This window comes from Chamaea fasciata, unplaced genomic scaffold (genome assembly GCF_029207755.1).
Source record: "Chamaea fasciata isolate MVZ Bird 193981 ecotype frontalis unplaced genomic scaffold, bChaFas1.0.hap1 SCAF_3, whole genome shotgun sequence".
Classification (NCBI taxonomy): domain Eukaryota; kingdom Metazoa; phylum Chordata; class Aves; order Passeriformes; family Sylviidae; genus Chamaea; species Chamaea fasciata.
Window position 1 is genome coordinate 43,813,791 of NW_027094088.1, and position 13,874 is coordinate 43,827,664.

The window sequence follows — 13,874 nt, forward strand, 5'->3', positions numbered from 1 at the left end:
GTTGGACTCTTTGGAAGGTGATTCCCTAGTCCACCACTTGAATCAGTAGCATACAATAGTTTCAATAGATCAAAACTTGGCCTTTCTCCCATCACAATTAAGGTGACTAATGTGTAATTTTACAGGAGCTTCTATTTTTCCATTTATTTATTATGTCTTGGTGGGAAGAGCAAACATCATAGCCATTGCTGTAGGACCTTTCTTATCTTCCAAAAATCTTCAAGACTGTTCAGCGTGCTGGCTGTCTTCACTCCTGGATGAACACCATCAAGCACCTCAGGTAATTGGAGGAGCGAATGCCGGCCAGATGGAGAAAAGAGATGCTAAACAGTGGGTAGGTGTCTAGCTAATATTCCTCTTCCTAGCAAAGAATGAAGCAAAGAGCATATAATAAATTCTGCCTTTTCTGGACATAATTCTACTTCTTCCATTCACTAGCCATGGTAGTAGCCCTTTACAGAAAAGTTCACCATATGAAGAGATGCCCAAATCTTTCCTACTTTAGCAAAAAAGCAATGATTCTACACTCCCTAAATTTTCTTTTCTGAATTAGTATAGACAAAATATAGTGGTAAAACTGGAAAAAATGAACATTCAGGACTAAAGCTGGCTGAAGGAAAGAACTTGTTCTGATACATCCCAAGTTTTAGGAAAAAGAAAAAAAAAGTTGTGCTAGGTGCTTCTTCCTTGAACATTTGTGGAAAATGGCCCTTTAGAACGGACAAATATAGGAGTCCAAGACACTACCAGGTTCATTTAGATGTAAGGTGCGCATCTTCTGTTTCTCATCAAGCACACAGGAGTGCTTGGAAGTCCTCACAAGAGATTTTACAGCAACCTGTGCTTCACCAAATTGGAGCTGGACATGGTGCCTGAAAGTACTGCCACAGACCAGCGAGCTGAAGATGTTGCTGATCCTGTAACTGTCTTGGTCCCAGCTCTGCCTTAAGAGGCTTTGGCATAGTTTTTTGTTCCTGAATCATTTACAAATCTGACATTCCCTTGTGAGGATTCAAGTACCTTAAATCCTAGTCCTGAAGCCTGGGAGCCTGAAGGATCTGTAGCCTTTGGGAAGTAATGAAGTACAAGCTGTATGAGCAAAGGTAAAAGTCACTTTTTAAAGCTGTTGTTTTGCCATGAAAAATAGATCAAGCCACAGGAACTATCAAAAATGTGTTTTGGAAATATGTTATCAGTGGTAACTTGCTCCTTAGTGGTAACTAACTCCTCTGGAATCAATGCTACTCACTGTGGAGGCTTTTCAGAGGCATGTTCCTGTGGCTTGTAATGTTTGATACTTTTTAAATGGCTCCTGGGAAACCTCTTTCCTTGGAGATACCAGGAGAACCTGAAAGAGTAAATCAAACTGGGACAGTAGCACTGTTTCAGGGAATATGACTGGAACACAGCTCAGTTGTATATGTTATGTCTTTTAAATGGATATGTCTTTCTTGCTCAGTAGAAATTATAATTTATCATTTGTCTTCAACCTCAAACCATGCTTTCTAATTTAAATGGGGGGTGGAGGGGTGGGGGGAGATGGATTTACAGAAATCCAAGTTCCATTGAAATCTGTGGGAATTTTGGTTGACTTCAAAAGGGGTGAGGTTTGGTATGTAGCTGAAAACAGAGGTCCTCCTAAACATTTGCAAGTAATGTGCTCTGGATATGCATGTGTCCATCTGAGGTGCACAGCAGCATCCAGATGCCCAATGAGAGCATGAGGCAGTCTCCAGGGTGGGGAGAAAGAGCAATGGCTCTGCTGCAGGCTCCCTCTGATCCTGGGCACAACATCGGTTTTTCTGTAGCACTGGGGTTTGAGAAGAAAAGAAGCATCTCATGATTTCTTGTTCCAGGTCTCTCTTAAGGAGAACTTGTCTCTGTCACTTTGGTGTCAATCATCACACCCACCATTAAGTTGCTGCCACAGAGTTGGTCAGGGTTGCAGTTGCTGCACATCTCTGCTTCCCCTGGCACTCACGTCGAAGCTGTGCCATTGCCCTTTGCTAACTCTTGGACACAGCTGTCTGCTTGGTCCCCTGGCAGGAATACCCTGTTTGTAACTGCCTATGCCACAGTTTGGCTGAATTTTCAAAAGAAGAGCATTTTTCAAGATGTCTTTCATTGGAGTTGTTTTCACGGTAGGTTAGAACATTTCATTCAATGACATGAAAGCTGTTGTCTAAACAAGACAAGTAGTTTTTGAAGATTTTAACAATATTGTGTGCTTTGTCCTCTGCCTAGTCTCCTTGTACTTTACACTTAAAGTAAGCTTCTCCAAATGTATCTTCAATAAATAAACACTTGTCTTCTACTTTATTTTCTCAGAAAGTGGAAGTTTCTGGGGAGTTGGATAAGCCAGCAAGAAACTGAAATAACAGCAGGATGGAAACAGATTTAGTTTAAACTCCAGGAGCTGCTGTATCTGATGGAAGTTGAATGCTAAGTGAATCATTGTGACTCAGTAAATAGGATAATGGTCTCCCCCTCTGGGATTTCTATTCCTGCCTGAGGAAACAGAAGCCTTGCTAAGCCTGCAGACAAGTGAAATCCAGCCTGCTCAAGCCTGCCTTGCAGGAGGGCAAAACATACACCTTTTCACCTGCTGCCATGTACAGTAAATCTATCCTGATCTAACACCATCCCAGTTTGATCTGTATGGGTCAAGCATATACTGCACAACTACAGCATTTTTTGTCTTAATGTATGAGGAGTCTGAAATCCCCGCTCCTGAAGCAGCTGGAGCACCACGTGTCGTGTAAATGATTATAGGGATCCTGTGGTCCCGGGGTTTCCTTAGAACAAATAATTTCAGTTTGAAGCATATCCTCTGCTCCCCTACCGTCTCATTTTCTAGACACTAAATCTCCCTAGTGAAAACTGCAGAGAACAGCAATCTTCTTCTTCTTGTTGTACTGTTCTAAAGCGTGTTGAAACACAGATTTGGAAGAGAGGGAGAAAGTGGAGTAGGCCAGACGTGGGCTGGCATAAGAGACTGAGAGACAGAGAGTGCACTCATGCAATGGAGAGAAACTAAAAATCTATTTTGGTCAGTCAGAGCCGCAAAAAGACAACTAACTCACAGCATGCCCAGTGGCGCAGAGAAAAGAGCAGGGGATGTTCTACCTGGAATGACAAGCCTGCTTGGGCCAGTGACACTGCTTGAATCACCTCAGAAGGCTAGCACTACTCCAAAATGGATCCAGTTTGTGTGGTGCTGCACCTCATGTGCACTCCTATTCCATCTGTTGTAGGAGGATCCATCTACATTTGCCCTACAGAAGGAGGGATACATCAATCGTTTATGTCTAAGAAGTGTTCCCTATCTTTTCCTTTCCCTGGGTGGTCAGGTACACAGATAAAGCAGCACCTGTGGAAGGTGAGAAGCCTACCATCAAGTGGGCTTGAAACTCACCTCCAGTGGTGGTGTTGGTGGTTTTTTTGTTTTTTTTTTTTTTAATTTATATTTGGTAAAATCTTGCTTGCTGGTCTCTGCCCTCTGGATGTCACTGTTGTGCTCACTTAGATTCCTCTTCTTCACAGCCCTGGCTTATCTTTCCCTCAGTATCTGACTAAGCTTGTAAGAAGTTATTTTCCCTTCTTCATTGATCTATCCTATCTGGAAAATGGGAAAAAGTATTTTTCCAGAGCATATTGTGCAAATAATTTGAAAGGGTGCTTGTCCCCAGAGGACTGGCTTAAAGGCACCAAAGGCAAGCACAGCACCATCTGCTCCAGCCAAAACTACCTTGGGTTGTCGGAGACAGTCATCCTGTAAATGTTTCCCCAAGGTTCCCTTCTCTGAGTCTTCTCTGAACAGCTCCTTGCTCCTTACAGATGAAGGGATGATATTTTGAGAGAGAACAGTAGTTGCAGTGTCTCTCTGTGGCTTCAGTTTTACTTTATTTTTGGCCCCTCCTCAGTAGTGCTGAAGTTGTAAAACTACAGAATTTTGTGCAGTGCCAAAACCCTGGACTGCATTAGTTTCTACAATGGGCAGTAGAAATCTCATCTTGATGCAAGTCTCTAAGAACAATTAGGGAAAAAGGTCAAAATCCTGCTCCACCAGGAGACTTAAGCTTACTGTAGCAGAGCCCTTCACATTTTGCTTTTGTGCTGAATAAACCAAGCTCTGAGGACAGGTATGATGTTGCTGGGGACTCAAAGATCAGGCAAAGTGAGAGACAGTGATGGCTGACACTTTGATGGGACAGTGACCAACACAAAGGGAGATATAGTGTCTAGAAAACTAGACAGGAGGGGAGCAGAAAATACATTTCAAATCTGTGATTAGAAGACTAGATCTGTCAGGGCAGGGGATTAATTCAATTTCTTTTTTCTTTCTCTCACTTTATAAAGCACTTCAAAACTGAAATCTTTCCCTGGTCAGATTTTCTGCACTGTTGGAGAAGGCTGTGTTTGTAGGAGCCTTTAGTTTGATTACTGCTTTTCTATTTGTGATTTACCATTTTATCCACAGACAATTGTGGTTTCTTTGAGATTTTTCTTATTGATCCACATCTCTTTCTCACTCTTCCTGCTAAACTTTTCAGGACTTATGCTCACAGGAATAGGCATCCTCTGGTCTTCATATGTACAAATGGGCATTTTGGGGTGATGAAGCAGAGCAGTGAAAACTTTTAGGAAAGTAGAAGGTTCTCACAGAATGTGCACATTCTCACCACTTCTTTTTGTTGTTACTTTTAAGTGTGTGAAGTGCAGTGATGTGAAAGGAACCTACGATTAAGTGCTCTAAAGTCTACTTTGTAGGAAAACTGGCTCTTTCCCTAGGCAGCTGCTTTGCATGGCAGCCTGCAAGGGATGTGCCTGCATCCTGAGGGAAAACATGCCAAAGAATGATCCTCCTGCCAGGGCATGGTTTGGTGCCTCCATAGGATCTGTAAAGGACAGCTGTCATGATGCCATAAATAACTGGAAGCAGTAGCTGTTTTTCCCATGTTTTCCACCTGGCCTTGTCCTTGCTTTGGGTCTCCTTTCACAGTAGAATCCAGCCACACTTTAGTTCTGGTGGGAGCAGCCTCAGAGACAGGCAGCTGGATAAATATTTCCTTGCAAGGAGGAAAAATAAAGAGGTTCATCCATGCTCAGGCTCAAAGGTTATTGTTTCACTGAAACGTTTGCTATCAGGCTCTGTGTGATATGATGTTATTTTTTTACTTTTGAATTCCTGGAAGAAGCACTCTGTGAAACGTGTTGCTTAACTTGCCAGTGTAGAGTTGCTGCCTACCCAGGGACACAACCTCAGAAGTGGCAGTGTGGAAGAACAATCCTGTCCCCAGACAGACCCTGCTGGTCCCTCCTGGAATAGTCTTTACATCTGACTCTTAAAATGCACTGCTGGAATTCGAGATACCAAACTAATATGAAAGAAAACAAATCTGGGAAGTATGACTGATAACCAAACAAGGCCATATAAAGGCTATTATAGTTTAGAATCTATGCATAAATCCGTTGCGTCCTAAAGTTGTTCCATATGCAGAGATATTTACCGTTGTAAGTAGTCCATGTTAGGTGGGGTTTGTTCGTTCTCTCTTGATTATTTAACATGCTGGCCATTATCTCAGATTTGCACTATTTCTGTTGCTTGTACAAAGTAACATTTCATTGCTCTCTAGTGTATCGCTGTGTTTTCTCTGTTTTACTGGGCTTTAAACTTCTGTATTCCTCAGAGCTTAAATCTCCAGCTTCTTCTGCTCTGTCACACTGTCCTTGACCTGCTCCTTTCTCTCAGTATCTCTGAAGCATTTCAATTTTACATTCTCCAAATCCTCACAGCTAGGCTCAAAGGAAGTATCAGCCAATTAGCCCTTCCCACCAGCTAACTACCTGATCAATAAATGCATGAGATTGTCTTGGAGCCGTGTTTTTTTCCACTCGGGTCTTTTTTTTGTTGACACCAAGAGGTCTCAGGCTTTTGTGTGTTGTTTTGCATCCTGCTCTTCTCCTGGTTTTGTTTTCTTGCTTGACTCAATGTCAGCCTGACATGTACTTTTTTGTTTGTCTGCTCAGGGGCATACTTAAAGATTATTTAAAGGCTCAAAATAAGACAGGCAACAGAACAAGAACATATTGCAAATAAAGGCCATAGATGTAATTCTCCTCCTTTGCAAATACATATTCATTTCATGCAGGGAGTAGGATCTTTCAGTTTCACTAACTGTGGCTGAACTGAGAAAAAATGATGGATAATGGTTCTGTGACCATTTTTTACTTTGTATCCAAATGGATTCCAATTAAATGTTTTCTGAGCCCTAAAACGTGGCTTTTCTTTTTCCAGCCTCTATTGTAGGTATTATTATAGGATTAGAAAACCTATAAAGGTCAAAAATTCTCTTTTTCAAATGCCTAGCTGCTGCTGATACAGTTATTAATTACACTGTATGATATTCTGGTCATTAGCTGCAATGATCAATGATTTCCTCAGAGACAGTTGCTCTATTAAAAGTCCATCAGTAATAAATGACCTTCTCCAAGGTTCCTGCTGTAGGAGGTACCCAGCAGCTTTGAGAAGGACCATTTCATTAACAAATGTGAGTTGTTATATTTGAAACTTGAGAAGAGGACTTTATCTTCCTGTGAATACCAGGGTTGGTGATGAGCTGCTGCCACTGAATTTGAGAGTGTACCTTGAGCCCTGTGCTCTACTCCAGGACCACCTCCTCTTCACAAGGACATCCTTCATGACAAGGACCATTTTACCATTCTCCACCTCTGTGGATGTTCTCTCTGGAGTCCAAGTATGATTCAAGCAGTAAATGCACATCCAACAATCAGCTGGCCAATGTGCAAGATGTGTGAAGATGACCATCCTTCCTGCACCCAAAAAGGCTGTAGTCTTCATCTGCCTCTCCAAAAATAGTGACGTGAAACTAGGGGTTTGACTAGCATGAAATGCCACTGCCTGAAGCATCACTCAGCACTTTCCTTCCCTTCTCTCTGACCAATTACTTATTCTTGACAGACCCTGCCCACTAAAGGAAAAAAGAAAGCTCTGTGACTGGATGATACATGGATTATAAACTGTTGACAACTTTGCATTCTTTGCTCTGAGAGGTGGATTATTGTACAAATATTTCCAAACTTGTGTTATGTTAAAAAAAAAAAAAAGGAAGAACTTTTTTGTTGGAAAAATTTTAGATATTGGGTGATTGCATGAAAGGAAAAACAGTGAAAAAATTGGGATAAACAGACTTCCAGTGTAGATATTTTCGAAATACCTCTATCCTCTACTGAGCACCGTATGATTACCTTCTCACACCTGGAACTTCAGTACAATGGGAAATTAACACTTTTTAAAGTATTTCTTGCATAAGAGAAATCACAAAAAATTACAAATATTTTGATCTGTTGGTACATGTATGAAGAGAAGTACAGAGAGAATGTGAGTTGTGCTTTGAGATATTTAATGGTTTCTTAATGCTAATTTAGCAGTGAGAGATGTGGTTCTCCATGATTAATCACCTCTTAGAACAAAAAATTAGTGAAGAGCACACAGAAAACTCAGGAAGCTAGTGGTCAAAATTGGTGCTTTGCCAAGCATACATCTAGCAGAGTAGCGAGATTCTTCATGGTTGTCCTGTAACTGGAATAATTTTTTCATCAGGATGATGTGGTGAGGTTCCTGCCTTAAGAGTGCAGGGGAGAGTTTGCAGAGCACTTCACAATATTACAATCATTACTTTTCATTGTTTACCCTGGGTGCAATAAATACTTTGTGGCCAATCTATTCTTACAATAAACACTTTAGACACATATTTTTTCCTAGCAACTTGCAGTGAGACTGAAACTTGTGCTTCAGAAACATGACTTCTCCGGAGGCATGACTGACCTCCTGACCTAATTTTCTAAGTAACAGTTTATTGGTCTCAACTGGATGAATATGGACAAGGCATGCAGATTTTTTGGCAGAACACTCACCTCTGTTGCATTGCAGGACACATGATGGGTAGGCAAAGAGTGGATTGTGCATTAAAATCCTGACTTACATTGTTCATTGGAAGTAAAGGGAAGACCTTGAACTAAAATAATTATGTTTAAGGAGCAAGATACAAGAGCTCCTAGATGGATAATAAGTCTCTTATTTATATGCTGTCCTGGGTTGAAGTATATTCTATCACCATCTTCATGAACTGTTGAAACCAGGTGAGGCAGTGCTCCCTGCCTCCTCCACTCTGGCTTATCTTCTGTTAATGGGCCCATCAGCACCTTTGCTACACAGCTCACAGATAACCCCCTCCTGGACTACCTCCTGTTAATGGGCCCATCAGGCCTTATCACATGACTCACCATCCCATTGTGAGATGCTCCGCCCAGAGGGAGGAACCAAGCATTCTAGCCTGGATATAAGCTGAGACTCTGAACACCAGAGGGGCGCTTACCCACTGGATTCCCAGAGGACGCGAGCTACCAGACCTTCCTACAGGATCACTGCTTCAGGAAGACCACCTCATCTGGACTGCTTTCATCACTCTGCTCAGGTTGTATTCTGACTCTGTCAGTGGTCTTTTGTATTATTGCATCTATTTTATTTTACTTTCTTTCCTTTCTTCCTATTAAATTGTATCTCTGATTTGGAGCCTCTCATTTGTTTTGCTTTCAAACCACTACATATGCTCATCCACTAAAATGTAATCAGCAATAAAAAGCTATTCCTTTAGAAGACACTCCAGTACAGTTGCTGCAACATAAAAATTAGTTCACTTATTCCAACACTTACTAAAGAAGCAATTAGTTATGGTTAAGCCTGAATAAAGCAAATCTTCACAGATGAGAGTTTATTTATTTATTGCTAACTCCTTCATAATTAATGGAGTTTCATTTAGTTGAACCAGTGACTCAGTCACCCAGGAGAGCAAGAGCCATCATTCCTGCTGTGTTCTTAGCCTCTGGAAAGCACAAAGCTGAGAGGAGAAAACTCATGCTGGCTAATGCTGATGCCAGTAGATGAGAATGCTTAAATATATGAATATTTGTGAGCAGAGCAGCCCCTGTGAGGAGGAAGGAACATTTATTTAAAATGTGAAATGGAAAAACCCAGTGGCAATCAATCAGAATAGGTAATCAAAACAGAGACTTTGTGACCAGGTGCAAATGAGGAAAAAGCAGGTGTCATTCCCTCACCCAATAAAACCTCAGTACATACTTGTTCAGCAAACAACTGTCACTGCATAAGGTTTTTTAAAGTCACACCTTTCCCTCACAATGAGATAATGATTCATCCATTATGGGTGGAAGAGAAGGATGTTAAACCTAATCTGTTCCTTGACAATTAATGTGGAGCAGATGATACTTTTGGAAAGGCTAATTTAGACATTCATCCTAAATGTTCCAACCTACAAATATTAATCACGGAATAGTTTAATCTGAACGGCACATCTGAAGGCCATCTGATCAAACTGCCTGCTCAAAGAAGGTTTTGTCACTAAAACAAGTTTCTTGGGGTCTTGTCCAGTTAAATTGTTATTATTTCAGCGGATGGAGATCCCATTTTCCCTACAGTGATTCAGTTCAGTGAACACAAAACTCGGGAGAGGGAGGGAAGAAATAAACAAACAAACAAAAAGAAGTAAATTATTGCATATACCAAGATAAGGACAGGGTCAATTTATGATTGATGTGCTAAAGGGAGAGAGGGGATAGAAAGCTCTTTTTCTTTCCCATAACAGCACAGCAGTCAGAATATGTCTTGGACCAGTAACTGGGACTTGAGATGCGTGGAAATGGCTGTTAAACACTTAAACAGTAGCTGGAATAGGGAGAGAAACAGACTTTTCTGTGGGTACACTATGGATGTAACAGATGAGCATGTGAGGGAGTATGTTGACTCTTGAGGAAAATCTTTCTGATAGTACAGACAGTAGAACTGGAGTTGTCTTAGTGTAGGTTCTCCATCATGGGTATTTTCAAATAAAATACCAATCTGTCAGGAATATCTTATGCACAGCTAATTTGGCCTTGCACTTGGAGGACAGATACAGTGATCTGCCATTTCAGCTCATTTTCCCTGAGTCTGTGTTGGAGGAACAAGAACTTTGAACATCCTCTAAGGTGTACTTGTCAGCCATGAGTCAAGGATTAGGAAGCAGTACATCAGTTCAGCCCTATAGATGGAAATGCATAAGCTGAAAGCTTGTAAACCAAGCCCTGTGGGCATGATGTACCTTAGTTAAGTTGACTGTTTTAGGAGTAGAGCAAGTTCCATTTATATATTTAGCAAGGGCTGCCACCCTAAAAAAGGAATTTGTTTTCAAATTATATTCCCTTAAGAAAGGTGTATTTAATGACACAAGATAATTTTTGAGGGCTAGAAACCTCTGATCATTACCCCACCCTTGTTTCCAAAAATTTTATTTCTTGGACCTTATTTATAAAGCCAGTATTCTTCAGTGAATGGTGAAACATCCTGGGACTTCACAGTGGCTGAGTGAAAGAACTGGTAAAGCAATATGGAACATTGTTATTCAAATAACTGCACAAAATTCTGCCTTTATAATGAGTTGTTGCCATTTTTTTGGGGTCTCTGTTGAGCACAGCAATGATGTTATTTGCACTCCCAGTGAAGAAGTACCCAGACAACAAAACAGCCCAGTAATCAGTGCCTTTGGCAGTCCCAAGAGAGAGACTGAGGGTTGAATGGCCACGTAGACTGAATATGTGCAGCAATTTTCATAGGGATGCATCTGGTGTAGCTGCAGTCTCTTTTTACCAGAGGATCCAACACAGAGTATTCTGTAGAAATGGGATTATGAGAGTTCATAATTGCACTGTATGTTCCCTGGAGATCTATCCAAATGTTTCAGTCATTAACAACCATTTTTCTTTAACTACTGTGATTAAAACAGACCTACTGCAATCATAATATTATGCAAGTGTCAGCAATGACTGGAGAAGTGCAAATTATAGTCCAGTTTTATCCCTGCGGTCAATGAAGCAGGTTCTTGAAAACTGTGACACTCACTGCAGGTGGAAAAGATCCTTTTAATACCTTCACTGTACAACTAAGGATTAAAAGGCACTTTTATGTGAAAGTGAATATGTGTGAAAGCCATATTGGTACCCTGCACTCAAGAAAAAAGATATCTGCCGCAAAACATGCACATTGTTCAGCAATGTTTCTGTCCTGCACCTTCACTTAGAAATCAAATGTCATCCATAGGTCAAAGTATTTACATAACAGCATAAATCAGATTTACACAAATTGCCATGTTTCTAGGAAATCACATATGACTTTGGGGGATCTCGATTTTGAGCTGCAGTTACAAAATATGAATGAGACCAAGAATATGCTTTTCAATTAGAAAGCAATGTGAGTTGTGCTTTCTGCTTCAATGTGTGTTCGAATGTGTGTAAATGAAGTTTGTAAGGATGGGAATAGTATTGACGAGTATCTGAATGAATGAAATATGTTACTTTTGACATAAAGAGTCATAAAGAGATAGGATTGTATTCCAAAAATCTTGCATTGGTAAGTTTTGCACTAAACCTCATGTTGTGGTTATGTATAGGACAGTGAGAAGGTAGTATAAAGGTAGGTCAGAACTGTATGAACTGTTTTCATGATTTGTTTATTTATTTATTTTCTTAAATTTAAACGCTAATTGCTAAGAAAATTAGAATTTAAGAAATTCATTGCAACTAGCCCAGCTGGATCCCGCAGGACCACCACTTCAGTCTTAAGTTTTGGTCACAGTAATATAACCTTTGAAAAAGGCCGCAAATACACAGAACATATGGTATTTCCTATGTTTGAAAAATAGGAGGCAGAGAACTGCTCATTGTAACAATATTTATAATATTCATAACTTGCAACAAGACAAGGTGTTTTATTATAGAAGTGGACTTTCACAGTGGCACTTCCGCAATATAAGAGAGAATGCACTAACCATGTTTCTGTTGGCTTTTCTGGTCTTTGTCACCTCTCTTTGCCACTCAGCATAAAAATATTCCCAGTAATAGAGGGTTCCTTGCTTTGTTAGGTCTGACAAATTTCACTTATTTATGGAAAGAGATTGGGAGAGCTGAAAGAGGGGTATATATATATATCTTTTGGGAGAATCTTGAATAAGAGCATTCTTTTTTATAAAATGCATGTTGGAACTCAAGTCACACACTCATATTGCTGTCCCTCAAATAAGGCACACGGGGGATGTATGTTCCTGCTGAGTCTCCCGTCTCAAAGGAAAAGGATGGATGGAAGTTTTCCCCATCTTCCATTTTTGCCTATTCTTGGCCCCTGAAAATATTTTACTGTTGTTATTGTGCCAATGCATGGTGGCGGCTCAGTCAGAGTTGCAGGACACTTTGTTAGCAGAAAGACAGAAAAAATAGTGATTTGTCTTCCAGGGTGCAGAAACATAAAGGCAGACAGAAGACAGCAGACAGATGCAGTCAGATGAGAGGCTAAAATGAAACAGTAAGAAAATATTCGATGCTTTGGCAGCCAGCAATTCCCAGTAGACCTGCATTGTAATTGCTGTTAAATTTCTTAGTTGTTGCTGTCAAAGTAGAAAAATAGCAAAGGAAAGCTTTAAAGGTGGCAATCAATTGGCTTTGCTTGTGTTTTGAATATGTTCCCTCTAAGGGGAACACAAGAGTCCTTAGAATGTGACTCCTTCAAAACATTACAAGGGAATGAAGGGAATGGAGTGTAAATCAGTACTTATTTTACACTGTTTACCAAGAAGTCTGCATGTAAGTGAGGTAGAAATACTGCTTTCTTTTTTTGTTTGTTTGTTTGTTTTTGTTTTTTTGTTTTTTGTTTTTTTTTTGTTTGTGTTTTTTTTTTGTTTGTTTTTTGTTTTTTGTTTTTTTTAGTTTCTGTTGAAGCCTCCTGGTTTGTGCTACCCAGCACCTCTTCTCGTGCACCTGAGACAAGTTTTGGATCCAGCTGGAGAATACCTCATGAGCTCTAAGCAGTATATTATACCAGCTGTTCTTTAAAGAGTGTTATGTGTGTTTGGGGGACTGCTATATTTTTCTTCTGGGAGTTAAAGTTTAAAGCAGTTAACCTTGAAGTCTTCCTTTTAAAATTCATATGATCTGCAAATTCTTTTCCACTGGCACTTCTAGCAAATGTGGAATGCTCTACCACACAGTTCTTCAACCATTTCTGCAATTTTGCTGTTATCAGTTTCCTAAGGGGTTTTGATTTGTTTATTTCTAAAGAATCCTATTTTTCTAGCATCCCTTACACCTCCAGCAACCTTTAGAATTTCTTGTCTACCTTTGCAGTTTTCCCTCTGTTGGTGACAGTAATCTTATTATAATCTATTCCTGCCTGCAGAGAATTCTAATGAAATCTTTTCAGTGTGCCTTAGCACACTTGTTATCAAGGCAGGGTGACTCACATGCTGAAGTTTTTAAGCAGTGTTTGAGGAGGGAGAGAACTGGATAATTTGGAGAACTGGTAAGGTTATCATGACAACTATTTCACTTTCGCATCTGTTGAGAAGGAATCAAACTGGTGTGGGTTGCTGAATCTTTTGCTGGATACTGTGAGATGCTATCCCTGTACTTGCTGAGCATTTTTCATCCGAGAAATTCAAAACTTTGCATGTGTGTTCAGCCGCAGGGAACAGAAGGAAACACTCAGAACTGAGAGGAAAATATACCAAGAAAATCTCTGTTAGAGACTGAAATCAAGGACCATGATGCAGTGTTGTGTCAAGCCAGCAACAAATATGCTTGCATTTCTTGATCTTACATTGCTGACTAATTAGGCTTAATATGTCCAGTGTGCTTTGAGTGAGGTATTAAGTGCACTGCAGAATATGCTTCGGCTCTTATAACCAGTAGGAATAATCCTGTTAAGGTGATTGGGGCAATTCCCTGGGTGGCATGCATAATGCTGGCAG

General features: G+C 40.3%; 1 long non-coding RNA gene across 1 annotated transcript; it reads left to right on the forward strand.

The window, feature by feature from the left end:
* The first annotated feature begins 1,041 nt into the window (after positions 1–1,041).
* On the forward strand, positions 1,042–7,418 carry LOC136287695 (uncharacterized). The gene is made up of 3 exons (XR_010720265.1): positions 1,042–1,103; positions 1,857–2,141; positions 2,329–7,418. It is a non-coding gene; the product is annotated as an uncharacterized lncRNA (long non-coding RNA).
* Positions 7,419–13,874: the final 6,456 nt, after the last annotated feature.